Here is a 13,488-nt window from a genome sequence, read left to right as displayed (position 1 = left end):
TTGAAAATCTATCATCAACACATGTTCATGCATAGCATTTGCAATACATATTGTCTAGAAGTATAAATACCGATTTATAAATGTTTCTTTATATTTATCATGTTTAATTTACTAAATTTTGGATCTTTGAACGGTCTTGGCTGTTAAGTTAATACACAAGTTGTATAACGATTGTATATTCAATTTACTGTATAACTGTTATAATGATTATATTAATAACAAATGTCATGGTGTTCGACCCTTAAGCTTTTTTCGAATAAAAAAAAGTAAACTTGTGAGGCACGAGACATCTTTACAAATTCAAGGATACCAAAAACATTAATAACAATGAGATTTAAAACACTCCTAAGGAAGAACACAATATTTTTTAATAAATCCATAAAGGTTGAAAGTATTTACAATTAAGTACAGACAGACCACTGCTTTGACAGACATATTCATCTGTTTGTATCTTATACAACCGACACTAGACAACCAAGAGAAACATTTTAATATCAACAAAATCTGATAAAGGCAATGTTGATATTGTTATAATCGTATTATACACTAAAGGCGAACAAGATTTAATTATAGGCTAAAATCAGTTCTCACATTTCACGGGTTATTAAGTTTAATGGTATCAAACGCAGACATTTGAAGTGTTATCAACAAAATGTTTCTAATTAAGCTAAATGCTGCTTTTCAGATTGATAAAAATAATTTTACACTAAACACAAAAAATCAAAGGGAATAAAAATGCTTATCAATATGTAGGTTTTATCGACAGAGAGAAAGGGGAGCTAGTCAAACAAAACTGACACTGAAAAACAATGATGAAAACATTATATGGTATGGTATGGTCACTGATGAGTGTTATGTAGACGAAACGGGCGCCTGGCGTACTAAATTATAATCTTGGTACATTTGATAACTACATTATTTATGAACATTCAATACAATATTAATCTCAAGTCAAAAACTACAGGATGAGAAAAAGAAAAATTCCAGGCGGACAATTTGGTTGACGTGCTTTATATATTTTCTCCGTTTTTAAGCTCGAGTCCTTCCTTCATATTGCTAATGAAATCAGTTTTTCTGTTCATTGTTGTTTGTGTCAAGCATTCTCTGCTTTTCGTCCATTTGTTCAATTGATTAAAGTTACTTTTTTCTGTACAGTATTCTCCAGGTTCTTGTCAGTCTTGAAATAATTCATAATTGTCAAGCATAGAAGTTTATCACACGGTTGGTTCTTACTTGTGTATGACTTGTGTCCTGTTTTAAGAGATGGGTTCATGTCCTTGCTTCATATTTTGTGAGTTTTTGTCCACTAGAATCATGGTACTACATCTTGTTTTTGAATTATTCAGCTAGCATCTCAGTGAAGTGACTGCAGCCTTGTTTGTACCGGTTAGTTTTTACTTTTGGTTTTTCTACTGGTGTTTGAATACTGGTACACCTTTTAAACAACTCTAACGATTCACTGACATCTTATAAATTCGTTAAGTAACCTTGTATCTGCCTTTTCTTGCATTACATCAAATAAACTGTTGAAATATTTGAACATAGTGGCACCACCTTCATTTAAACAAATACATCTACTCTTCCAATATTGGCAAATTCATTTTGATGAGTATAGATGCGTCATACTTACATTCTGGACAGATTTGGCCTAAGAATAATCTTTCCATTTCTTCTAATTTAAAACATAAAGCTCACAAATAGTCATGTGCTAATGAGTTTAAATAAGAAAATAAGAGAAGCGGTATCTGTTCTACTGTGGAAAAAAACATGTGTACTCGAGCTTACTGCATGGTCATCTTGTTCTGCAATGTGGTCCTACGCACTTCCAATACCATATTTATAGACAACCATCATACATTTTTTTTTAAAGTAAGTGAAGGATCTTGTTTTAACCCTGATAAGATCGATGTGTTACTTATTTCAGCAATTTATTGTAAAAAAACTGTTGACCACAAGAAAAAAAAAGTTGAAGAAGGACTTAATCGGCATAGGTAATATGAACACTGTTCTCGTGGTGAGAAAGCTTTTGAAAATACAATGGTATGCATATAAAAGCATTATCATTAATGCATGGTCCGTTTTGACATTATTGATGATCCCTAAAATTTATTGTTTTAGCTTAGCTGGAGATTTGGATGCTATGGATAGGTATTGGTGCCACGATGGGTAATTTACTGAGCATTAATGCATGGTCCGTTTTGACATTATTGATGATCCCTAAAATTTATTGTTTTAGCTTAGCTGGAGATTTGGATGCTATGGATAGGTATTGGTGCCACGATGGGCAATTTACTGAGCATTAATGCATGGTCCGTTTTGACATTATTGATGATCCCTAAAATTTATTGTTTTAGCTTAGCTGTGGATTTGGATGCTATGGATATGTATTGGTGCCACGATGGGCAATTTACTGAGCATTAATGTATGGTCCGTTTTGACATTATTGAGGATCCCTTAAATTTATTGTTTTAGCTTAGCTGGAGATTTGGATGCTATGGATAGGTATTGGTGCCACGATGGGCGATTAACTGAGACTTATCTAAGATATATGTTTCATATAGCCATGCATGGCCATGACGTTTTCAGTTTGGTTTATATTTACGAGTTTGACTGTCCCTTTGGTATCTTTCGTCCCTCTTTTACCTCAAACGGGAATAAAATTGGGATTAGAAGCTCCTTTTCATCGATTATGAACTGAACATTTGAGACATTATATGAGACATACGGAATTAGCTTTATGTGATGCAGTAAATGATATTTCACGTTCTGATTATTATGGTTATGTCCATCATTGTCGTATTATGTAGTTTCCAAAGGGAACTTTAGACATATTTCTAGAAGTTAAATTTTTGTGTTGCTCATAACACATTTCCTATAGTGTAGATTTGTGTTCCAAATGAGCATTATTGTTCTTCATTGGTTGTATTCAAATATATAAGGTATATTGATGCCACACAGATATACCTTACAGACATATCTTATGCACAGGTTTTAAAACTTTGTTATGTATATATTTTATATCTATACCGTATATAGACTAGGTAGACAGTACTTGACATTTGTTATACCATTTAATTGACACTACATTGCTGGAATGCTTTTTTTAATTGCATACATATCGTGTTATCGGTTATATCCATGAAAACAAAAAGGTTATTCTGAATTCATTATTTTTTTTAAATTTTAATTTCGTTAAACGTTCAGAGAAAGATTAATGACGAGCGTGTTTTCACTCACAAAGTACTGGTGCACTTATTCTGAGATGGCTGTGACGAAAAGTGTCGTCGGGTTACTTTAACTCTAATACATTTCCTATCATGATATTCTTGATAGAGGGTTGTTGCTCACAAGGAAGCTATTTAATCAAGAGTTCCAAATGGTGAAGTTGAAATTATCACTTCGTAAATTTTACGGACGGAGTTGGTTGACCGTTTTTGAATACGAGTAACCGTTTAACAATTGATTTCGGATATGCTCCTTACGTCGTAACTAAAATCCCCGTTCCCTTTCATGAACGTGACCTACTGAATTAGACTATTTACCGGATTTGTTATCTCATAAGGTACACAGCGGGTGCCACATGTGGAGTAGGATCGTCTACCATTCCGGAGCACATGCGATCACCTCTAGTTTTTGGTGGGGTTCGTGTTGTTTATTTATTAGTTTTCTATGTCGTGTCATGTGTACTATAATATTGCTTGTCTGTTTGTCCTTTTCATTTAGCCATGGCGTTGTCAGTTTATTTTCGATTTATGAGTTTGACTGTCCCGCTGGTATCTTTCGTCCCTCTTTTATATTTGTTATGCAAATTGCCTATGCTTAGCTAACTGTATAATGCTCAGTGACGCTATTTTAAATAAATTACAGCTGTTTAGCAATATTATGTTAAGTTATACTATTATTTCAGCAGCAAAGAAGAGTTTATGTCAATTAGAAGATTGACATGATCGGCTAATGGCTCAGAATGCTCTGTTTTGTTTTCCTTCCTTCCTTTCTTTTTTAAAATTTGTTGTTTGGCTTCTGATAAATGTATTCCTGGTGGAATATTATATTATTATTATTATCTGATATAACTATAAGTCTTCAATTGTGAATTTTTAATGTTCAATATATCCTACTGATAATTCCTCAAAGTGGGAATCGCTCATTTTATTCCTATCCTTTGTCCTTGCTGCTAATACGAAATGTGCAATAAATCTACCAGTTATATAGCTCCATCAATATTTTGTCAATTCATTGAGGTAGAGAGACCAGACCCATGTCATACGCAGTTTTAATTTATAGTATTTAAATTGAATTTATTTTGTTGGTTGTCAATGAAGGTTCTAACTTCATTCTTATCTCCAAAAAGGTTTGATTACAGATTTAGTTCCAGCAGCTGATGGTTCAATGCTTGTTCATTGATATCCTAAGTTTCTGTGTTGTTTAAATGTGTTTCACTGTTAACTCCATAGTTTTTGTAGATAATTGTATGTTCATTAAATAGTTTCTGGTAGTGCTTTACTGTAAATCTAAACGAAGCAAATATTTAGATAAATCATCATCATAGATATCCCCCTCAACCCGATTCATTTGGCCTAGCTTGGATCATCGACATTGAAGACGAAAATGGGAGCTCATTCCTTTCCAAAGCCCACATTGATAATAAAGAGGACAACAACAATGCATGTATGACTGTTAACATATGAAATTGAATGGAAGGAAGACATGCATTTCTCTTTTTTAATTGATACTACCTAATAAACTAGTTAACAACAGAAAGGTAAAATAAAAAGAAAATTCACAAAAGTATTGAACTCCGAGGAAAATTCAAAAAGGAAAGTCCCTGTCAAAATTGATAACCCAAACATCTAACAAATGGATAACAACTGTCATATTCATGACGTGGTACAGGCATTATGTTTTGTAGAATTTGGTAGATTAAACATCTCACTTGTATAACAGTTGCATCTTGTTCCATTATAATAACAACGATGTGTGATCACATCACAAACAGTCATAATAGGTAAAAATTTCTAAAATCGGGGTATATCAGTCAACATTGTGTCTTAATACCTATAAGAGCAAACAAATATATAACAATGTAGCACAACACGGCATGTAGAGAAAACATTTTAGCATAATTTAAATCAAGAATACACAATTCGTTTAATAACACTATGACGAGATTTATAACTACTGAGCCGCACAATATATGTATCAAAGTTAAAAGGCACGTACATGTGTATCAAAAAAACATAACAAGGCACATGTTTTTTTTGTTTTTGTTTTTTTTTAAATCGAAGATTTAGTTCATCTCTGCTATCTGCTAGTGTAGACATGAAAGATAGTAGGATTTGTGAGTTGGGACATCAATAATTTACATGATTTATATATATTTTTTATAAGATTAAAATGTTACGTTTGTCAAATTTTGCGTAATTTGTGTGCTTAGTGTCAAGGTTACAAATTAAAATGATTATCATTTCTATTTTCTAATTGCATTGATATCTGCAAAAGAAACAATTTAAATAGGTTAAGAATAACTCTGAGAACAATCACAACTTCTTTTATCAATGTTGTGGTTCAGTGTTTCTGATTTTCCGTTGTTTTCCGTTAATAATGTGGTGCCCTGGGTTTAAGTTTTGTACCTAGATTTGTTTTCTTTTAATCGATTGATGACGATTGAATAGCGGCATACTACTGTTGCCTTTTTTTATTTAGGTATGTAATTATTTTTCTATAAACTTAACCTAATAGGCGCACATGGCTTGCATATCATTCCCGTTAACGCTACTAAAAACCCGTAAAATGGTTTCTTCCAAAAAATTATATATGGAACTATTCAAGATTTCAGAAGCAAAAAGCTTCCCACATATTTGAAAAATGTGTCAATACATTCCTTTCAAGATTGCAATTGTTTATGTTATTTCAAGTTCAATTCACCAATTTGCAACACAGCAAATTGTCGCACTTAATTTCATTTGCAAAACTACGTGCAGTGGACCCTTTACGAGTATGAAATATATAATTGCAGCAGATATAGGCGTTGTTATGCTTGATGGGACATCCCAAAGCAGGATTAATATTATTTACTACTGTTGTGATCCGAGCATATAATTAATAATATAAGAAAAAATATATATGAAACTCACCAGGGTTTATTTAGGTTATTCAATTATACATAAAATACAGTAATAATACAAATAATCAATATGTCAATACATGTGGTTAAGGTGAGGAGGTCGGAATCATGTGTTCTGTGCACTACGTCACGAATACATGATAAGGCACATATAAAACATGGAAAGGTTCAGTACAGCATATTCGTGTTCAGCACCACAATCGCCCCATCTCAGTAGAACCAGACGAGGGGTAAATGAAACGACTAGAAATAACGCACTGTCTGTGAAAGTTGAACATAGTAGAAATTTCGGAATGAACGAGGTATTATTTTACACATACAGTTGCTCAAAAGTTCATGAATAAATCCACATCATAAAAGTTCAATATTCCTTGAAACATGTTACCATGTTAAGATAGCAGATAAGTTTCATAGTTCATAAAATACACAAAATAAAAAGAATAAAAAGAATAAGATATGTTTTGTCCTCTCTGGAAACATTACTCAATACGATAGGATATATACATTGTAGTTGAAATACGCAAAAGATAAACGGTCCTAGGAACAAAGTATGCATATATCTCTTCGGAAACATTACCCAAAGCGCTAAAACGGGTAGCTATTGTTCGACACAATTGTCTTTGTCTTGGAATCTGAATTTCATAGCATTGTCATTAACAGTCCACAGCAAAACAGACAATGGTATGTTCCTCAATCGACTAACTTCTTTGGCAATCACTGGAAGATTTCATGGATAGTTTACTAGGCACCTTGGGAACGGTGATTTAAACGGCGAATCAGTCTCGAGCACAAGCTGGTGTGGCGGAATCCTAGGAATTACTTCTAGACCGGTATTGTCCCAAATGAATTTCAAAGATACACCGAAAATTATAGTTGGTAGTTGTTGCCAAGCAGCCATCTCCCCAATAGCCCCGTCAAAATAGTGGCGATAGAATTTCATGTCAGCTAGATCATGGTTAAGTATTATTTCTAAAGTCTGTTTGACGGCTGAACCGTCACCGCAATCTCTGCAATGAATTATGTCAGGACAATGTTTCCTCCTGACTTAGAGCAGCATTTGTACAAAGGCCTCCTCCTGACTTAGAGCAGCATTTGTACAAAGGCCTCCTCCTGATTACGACGTGCCTCTTCTTTACACTTGCTAGGATTACGACAGGGACGAAAAATAAAAGTAGTAGTGTAATCAAGTCCTACTTTACCTATGGCTACACATAAATGGCTATCTGTCAGTGAGTCCAGTTGATGCATATGCTCTTCGTCAAATACGGTACTTTCTACCCCATGTTCCATGGTATGTCGATGCTTCAAAGAACCGGCTTGCGCCTCTTGAACTTCACAGCTCCAACATGCCGTGTGTGGTTCCCAATACCAAGGCAAATGTGTCTTCAAGACATGCCGTCTCATTTGCCATGCGTAACTAATACACAAACAAAATATTGATGTGACCGACTCTTAAATGTGGTTATTGAATTACTTTTAATTTCTGAATTTGATGCAGAAACGGTATACAGTGCAGGACCTAGAGCCCATACAGACCTCTGATTATTAACATACTGTTTCTAGATTACATCGTCCTGCACTTCACGGTTATCAGATGGTTCGTCGGTGTTGTCTTTATACCCAACTTCATCAATAACCATCATATCAGAAAGGTCTGTTGCTTTAGAAGAACTGTCATCACCAATCTTCTCTCCATGAACACTTAGTGAAAAAACGTCATCCTCCATATGTCACGTCACTGCAAGACACAAAACGATTACGTAAGTATAAACAATCCATTATTATATGCATTATTTACACTACGTAGCTACTGGAACTACTGGACATCTGTGTACAGAGCCGGAGGTTTAACTGTTCGCCCCGCCTGGTACATGGATAGTCATGACTGGTGGTCGGAGACCTGGTCCCCTGGTCCCCTGAAACCTCCTGAACAATAAATAGCTGCTGGAAATCATCATTCAGAGAAACGTCACTAACCAAATCAAGGTTCTGTAAATAAAGGCAACAGTAGTATACCGCTGTTCAAAACTCATAAATCCATGGACAAAAAACAAAATCGGGGTAACAAACCAAAACCGAGCGAAACGCATTAAATATAAGAGGAGAACAACGACACAACACCGAAACGCAACACACACAGAAACGGACCAAGCATCAGACAAAACACCACGAGAATAACAAATATAACAGCTGTCCACCGCAATAAAGCAGGTTGTTGGCAGACGCTGTTAGTGTACCTTCGTCTGTACTCTCCTCAGCATGCACACAACTTGCATCATTGAACATATTGTGTCTCAATCGGCGCAACCACAGTGGTATCTCTCTGCATTACATTTCTTGAAACGGTAATGGTGAATTACAGACTCTCCCCTTCGATCTTTTATTGTGTAAAGCGGAAGGAGATCTGAAACGACTAAATATGGTCCTATCCATGGAGATCGAAGTTGATTACTGTGTCCTATCTTAGTTGATGAATCAATCGTGTAAACCAAGTCTCAATTATGATATTGATTTTGTGCAAGTCGCAGATCAAAATCTCTCTTCTGTCGATGTTGAGTTGTCCGAAGGTTTTCACGAGCAAGTTTATGCACCTCATTTAATGATGTTGCCAGATGCGCTACCAAGGAATCGGGATCAAATTTACCAACGGAACAAGGAACAGTCCCAAGAAATAACTGTATAGGCTAAATTGTTTCTCTTCCTAACATGAGACGGTTTGGTGTATAGCCGGTTTGTCGGTTTACTATTGAGTGTAATGTCATCAATTACTTCTAAGCTTGAACCGAGTAACCTTAAAGCTCGGGTAGTTGGGTCTGTAATCTCAGCTCAGCATCACTAGGGTCGTATTGACTTTCTATCCACTCTATGAGGGGGAAGAGGTCTGAATCCTGTAACTGCAACTGTCTTAGTTGTTTTGGACTATAATTCTGCATCCAGTTAATGTGGATATTATTTTTTATTGATCTTTTTGGTATTCAAACTACAGTGCATACATACATACATACATTTTTACAATACATAAGTGATTGACCTATGGCATAGTCATACTTTTGATATTTTTCGAATAAGACATAGTAAAAACAAATACAAGTAAATGATGTTAATAATCGGTATATGATACAAGTAAAAGAAACTTTGGAATACATTAAATATACATGATCATATTGAGAATAAATTTAATTAATAACTTCCATAAATCCCCCCCCCCCCCCACATCTGTCGACAAATGACTCGTGCTTGTCTTTAGAAATATATAGATATTCTAATATATCCAGACATAATTTCAAAAATTTGAGAAAAGCTTGCACAGATATAAACAATCTGTCTAATCGTGTGTACTTTACATAATTAATATCTTAGTTTGCCTGTAAAATACAATAGTTTAACACTAAGTTATCAGAATTCAATATTCCAAAAATGACACTGTCTTTATTTAAAAATATTTTTACTCCAAAAACTTAATGCCACCAATTAGAAAATTCTCTCCAAAATCGTTTTATTTGTATACATTCAAAAAATTATGCTCTATAGTTTCTATTTCTTTACAACTGGCACATTCATTAGTTAAAGAAAGTTTATATGTTTCAAGGAGAGAATTATGTGAAACTTTTCTGTGTAAAACTTTATATTGAAAAGCTTGTAGTTTGCTTTCAATAGTACATTTAAAAGCTAGTGAATAAATATTGTTCCACTTTTCGTCACTCATTTCTATAATAAAACTTTCTTCCCATCTTTGTTGTGAAATAGGAGAAACACTTACCCGATCGATAAAAAGTGAATATACATCTTTAGTATATAATTTGCTAATAGACATTTTTTTATTCTCATGCTCAAAAACGAATCCAAAAGAGTTGCTCTTAGGTGACATGTGTTGTTGTAATAACAAATCTTTCCAGTCACGTGGTATAGTAAGTTTAATAGAAAGAATGTCTACAAAAGTAACATTCAAATTATATTTTTTGTTAATAGCGTCATGAGACAAAAAATCGCCTTTATCATCTACAATATCATTAATGAACCTTATGCCTTTCGTGTACCAAGATCTGTAAAAAATACTCGTTCTGTTAACCTTGATAAACGGATTGAACCAAATAAATTCTTTTCTAACATGAAATGCATTTAACGGGATGAAAATACCCTTGAAACGTTTCCAAGCAGATAGCACTTCTATATAAAAAAGAGGTGCTTTTAAATTTCAAAACACAAATTCACATCTGCTCATAAATAAATTCTCTAAATCAAAAAGGGAGAAGAATGCTTTGGAAACATGTTTCCATTTAGAGTCATGTTCTGACAAAAATCTTTTTACCCACATGATACGAAAGGATAACAGCCGTACTTTGGTGCTTTCAGTTCCCCTCGCTAGGAGACTTTTGAATAACTTCCGATTTAACTTTTGGAGTACTATCATTCCATAAAAAGTTATTAATGTCCCTTTGTATTTTAATTACATAAGATCTTGGTACATGTGTAGATTAAAAGACATAAATAAGCTTCGATATTGCAAGTGATTTACGAATAACGATTTTACCGGTCAAGGAAAGGTTTCTGATCCTCCACATTTTAATAATTGATTCCATTTTTTTTAAGCATGTATCTAAGTTAGAACAAACCATTTCATCAAAAGCGTTAAATTTTAAACCTAAGGTTTTAAAACCATCTGTCCATTTAATAGGAAGGGAACCTTCCTTGTTAAATTTATTTCTTCCAATCCATGTTGCTTCGGTTTTCGAACAATTGACTTTCAACCCTGAACACTTCTTAAAATCATTAAAGGAATCTAATAAAATTTGCGCATAAAATAAAACTTTCAAAAAACAAGTGGTATCATCAGCCAACTGTGAAATTTTTATTTCAGTATGCCCAATTTTTATACCTGATATATGGTTGTTCTTACGAATATTTATTCCCAGCAGTTCAACGGCCAAAATAAATAAAAAAAGGAGACAAAGGACACCCTTGTCGAACACCTCTCTCAATTTTGATCGGACTAGAACTAAATCCATTATTAACGACAAGACTAGATATATTTGAGTATAAAGTTAAGACCCATTTCCGGAACTTGCTACCAGAATTAAAACAAGCCAATGCTTTTTGAATATATTTCCATTCTAGCGTATCAAACGAAATCGACTAGCAATATAAGCCCTAGATAATTTTGTAAAGTAGTAAACAATATTATATCAGCAATTAGCCGTAGATTTTCACCAATATATCTACCAGCCACATATCCTGTCTGATCCGGATCTATAAGTTTCGGAAGAAATAATTTCATTCTTTCCGCAATAACTTTGGCTATTAATTTTTAATCAAAATTTAAGAGAGAAAAGGTCGCCAGTTCGACAAGAGTGTTCTATCTTTATCTTTCTTTGGAATAAGAGTCAGAATACCCCGTCTTTAGTCTATTGAGAGGGTTCCGGTCTCGAAGGAAAATTCATAGCTTTCCAAAACATTTTTTTTTTTTTTACATCAACCCAGAAAAAATTGTAAAACTCAGCGGTAAGCCCATCTGTACCAGGGCTTTTATTATTTTTAAATGTTTTTAAAACTTTAACGCACTCAGATTTTGTCTAAAGATAGATTTAGTATCGTATTAAAATCTCCACCCAAAAACAAGATTTTTTTCTAACTTTTCATTTAATAAAATCTTTAATTTTTCAATATAATCAATTTGGTCATTTTCAAAGTTTTTGGTCGGTGCATAATAATTCACAAAAACAAAATCTGTGTTATCAATTTCAACAGTTAGAATGAGATACCTTCCGTTTTCATCTGCGATTTTTTCCTTTAATATAAAATATGTTGAGCTGTTAAACAAAATAGCAACACCTTTAGAGTTCGTTTTACCCGTGCGAAAAATAAATATCTCCACCCATTCCCTTTTCCATATAGTTTCATACGATTCAGTACTGTGTGTTTCTTGCAAGAAAATGATGTCGCTTTGAAATGTTTGTAACCAAAGAAACATGGATTTGCGTTTAAAATCGTTTCCAAAGCCATTTACATTAAAGAAGTTAAATTGATACAATAATTGGCCATTATCTAGTTTTGGCTTTACAGTCTTATTCTACCTATAACTTTTGGACTAGTTCTATTTCTCTAATTTGTTCTTACATACTTTTGATTTTTTAACTCTGTATGCTCACATTGCCTATGTAAATTTTAAAACTGTTTGTATGCACATTGAAAGACAAATTTATGTGACGTATACAAATTTTATGACGTCAGACACTCAAGTCAATACATGTGTTCGTAGATAGATGTTTTTGTGTTCTGTTAAATTATCCCTTTTAAAATTGATATGCGATGATGACTGATGTACCCATATTTTGACTATTTTATTAATTGTGACTGTTTATTTAACGCATCATGTAAATATAACGGAATTTGATGAGACTGTTATTAAAGAGAGAGGGTTAGCGATATAGAACCAGGTTTAATCCACCATTTTCTACGGTTGAACATGCCTGTACCAAGTCAGGAATATGACAGTTCTTGTCTATTCGTTTTTGATGCGTTTTGTTATTTGATTTTGCCATGTGATTATGGACTTTCATTATTGATTTTCCTCTGAGTTCAGTATTTTTGTGATTTTACTTTTTATTAATTTCATATGTGATACACTTAACGTAGTTTAACATTATATAACTAAGTAGAAAAAAAATACAGAAAAACATATCAAATATACAATACAATACAAAAAGAGAGAGAATTCTCTCTGTTCGGTCTGCCTGACCTAAACCATATAATAAATGTTAATGTTGTAATATTCATTGTTCATTCTCAATAAAACGCATGTAACTTTCATTCATTCATTAAAACAATTCACTATAGGTTTACCAGTTACGGTTTAAAGTACATGTAACTTTTATTCATACATAACAACATACAATTTACAACCTTTACTATAAATGACCCAATTACAGATTGAAGTACACGTGCACAGGTACACAGACATTCTTGTCGTTAATTTTGTTTACCTTTCCTTGCCGACGTACGAATATGGGACACAGTTATGTTATGGCAAATATGTGTTTTTGATAGAACTGTGGATTGCATTGCATATCACTGGATTCATGTTTTTGCTTATATATATATCGGATGTTTTTTTTAAGATTTGCATTGGGTGCAAAACGTATAAAAGAATGTTTAATGAATGAATATATATACATTTTTGATCGCCAACATTGCTGGGGATCGAAAGGATATTCGCACTTTACAAAAAAGGAAATGAGGATTCATTTTATAGAATACCAGAATTTTGGATTATTCTAACGTGTGTATGTGCAATTTATGTAAATATAGTGTCAACAACCACAAAAAAATCTTCAAGAGTTTCAAGTATTTTACTTAGGCCATCAGCA

Source organism: Mytilus trossulus, chromosome 4, assembly GCF_036588685.1.
Source record: "Mytilus trossulus isolate FHL-02 chromosome 4, PNRI_Mtr1.1.1.hap1, whole genome shotgun sequence".
Taxonomy (NCBI): Eukaryota; Metazoa; Mollusca; class Bivalvia; order Mytilida; family Mytilidae; genus Mytilus; species Mytilus trossulus.
Note: the sequence above shows the minus strand (reverse complement) of the source record.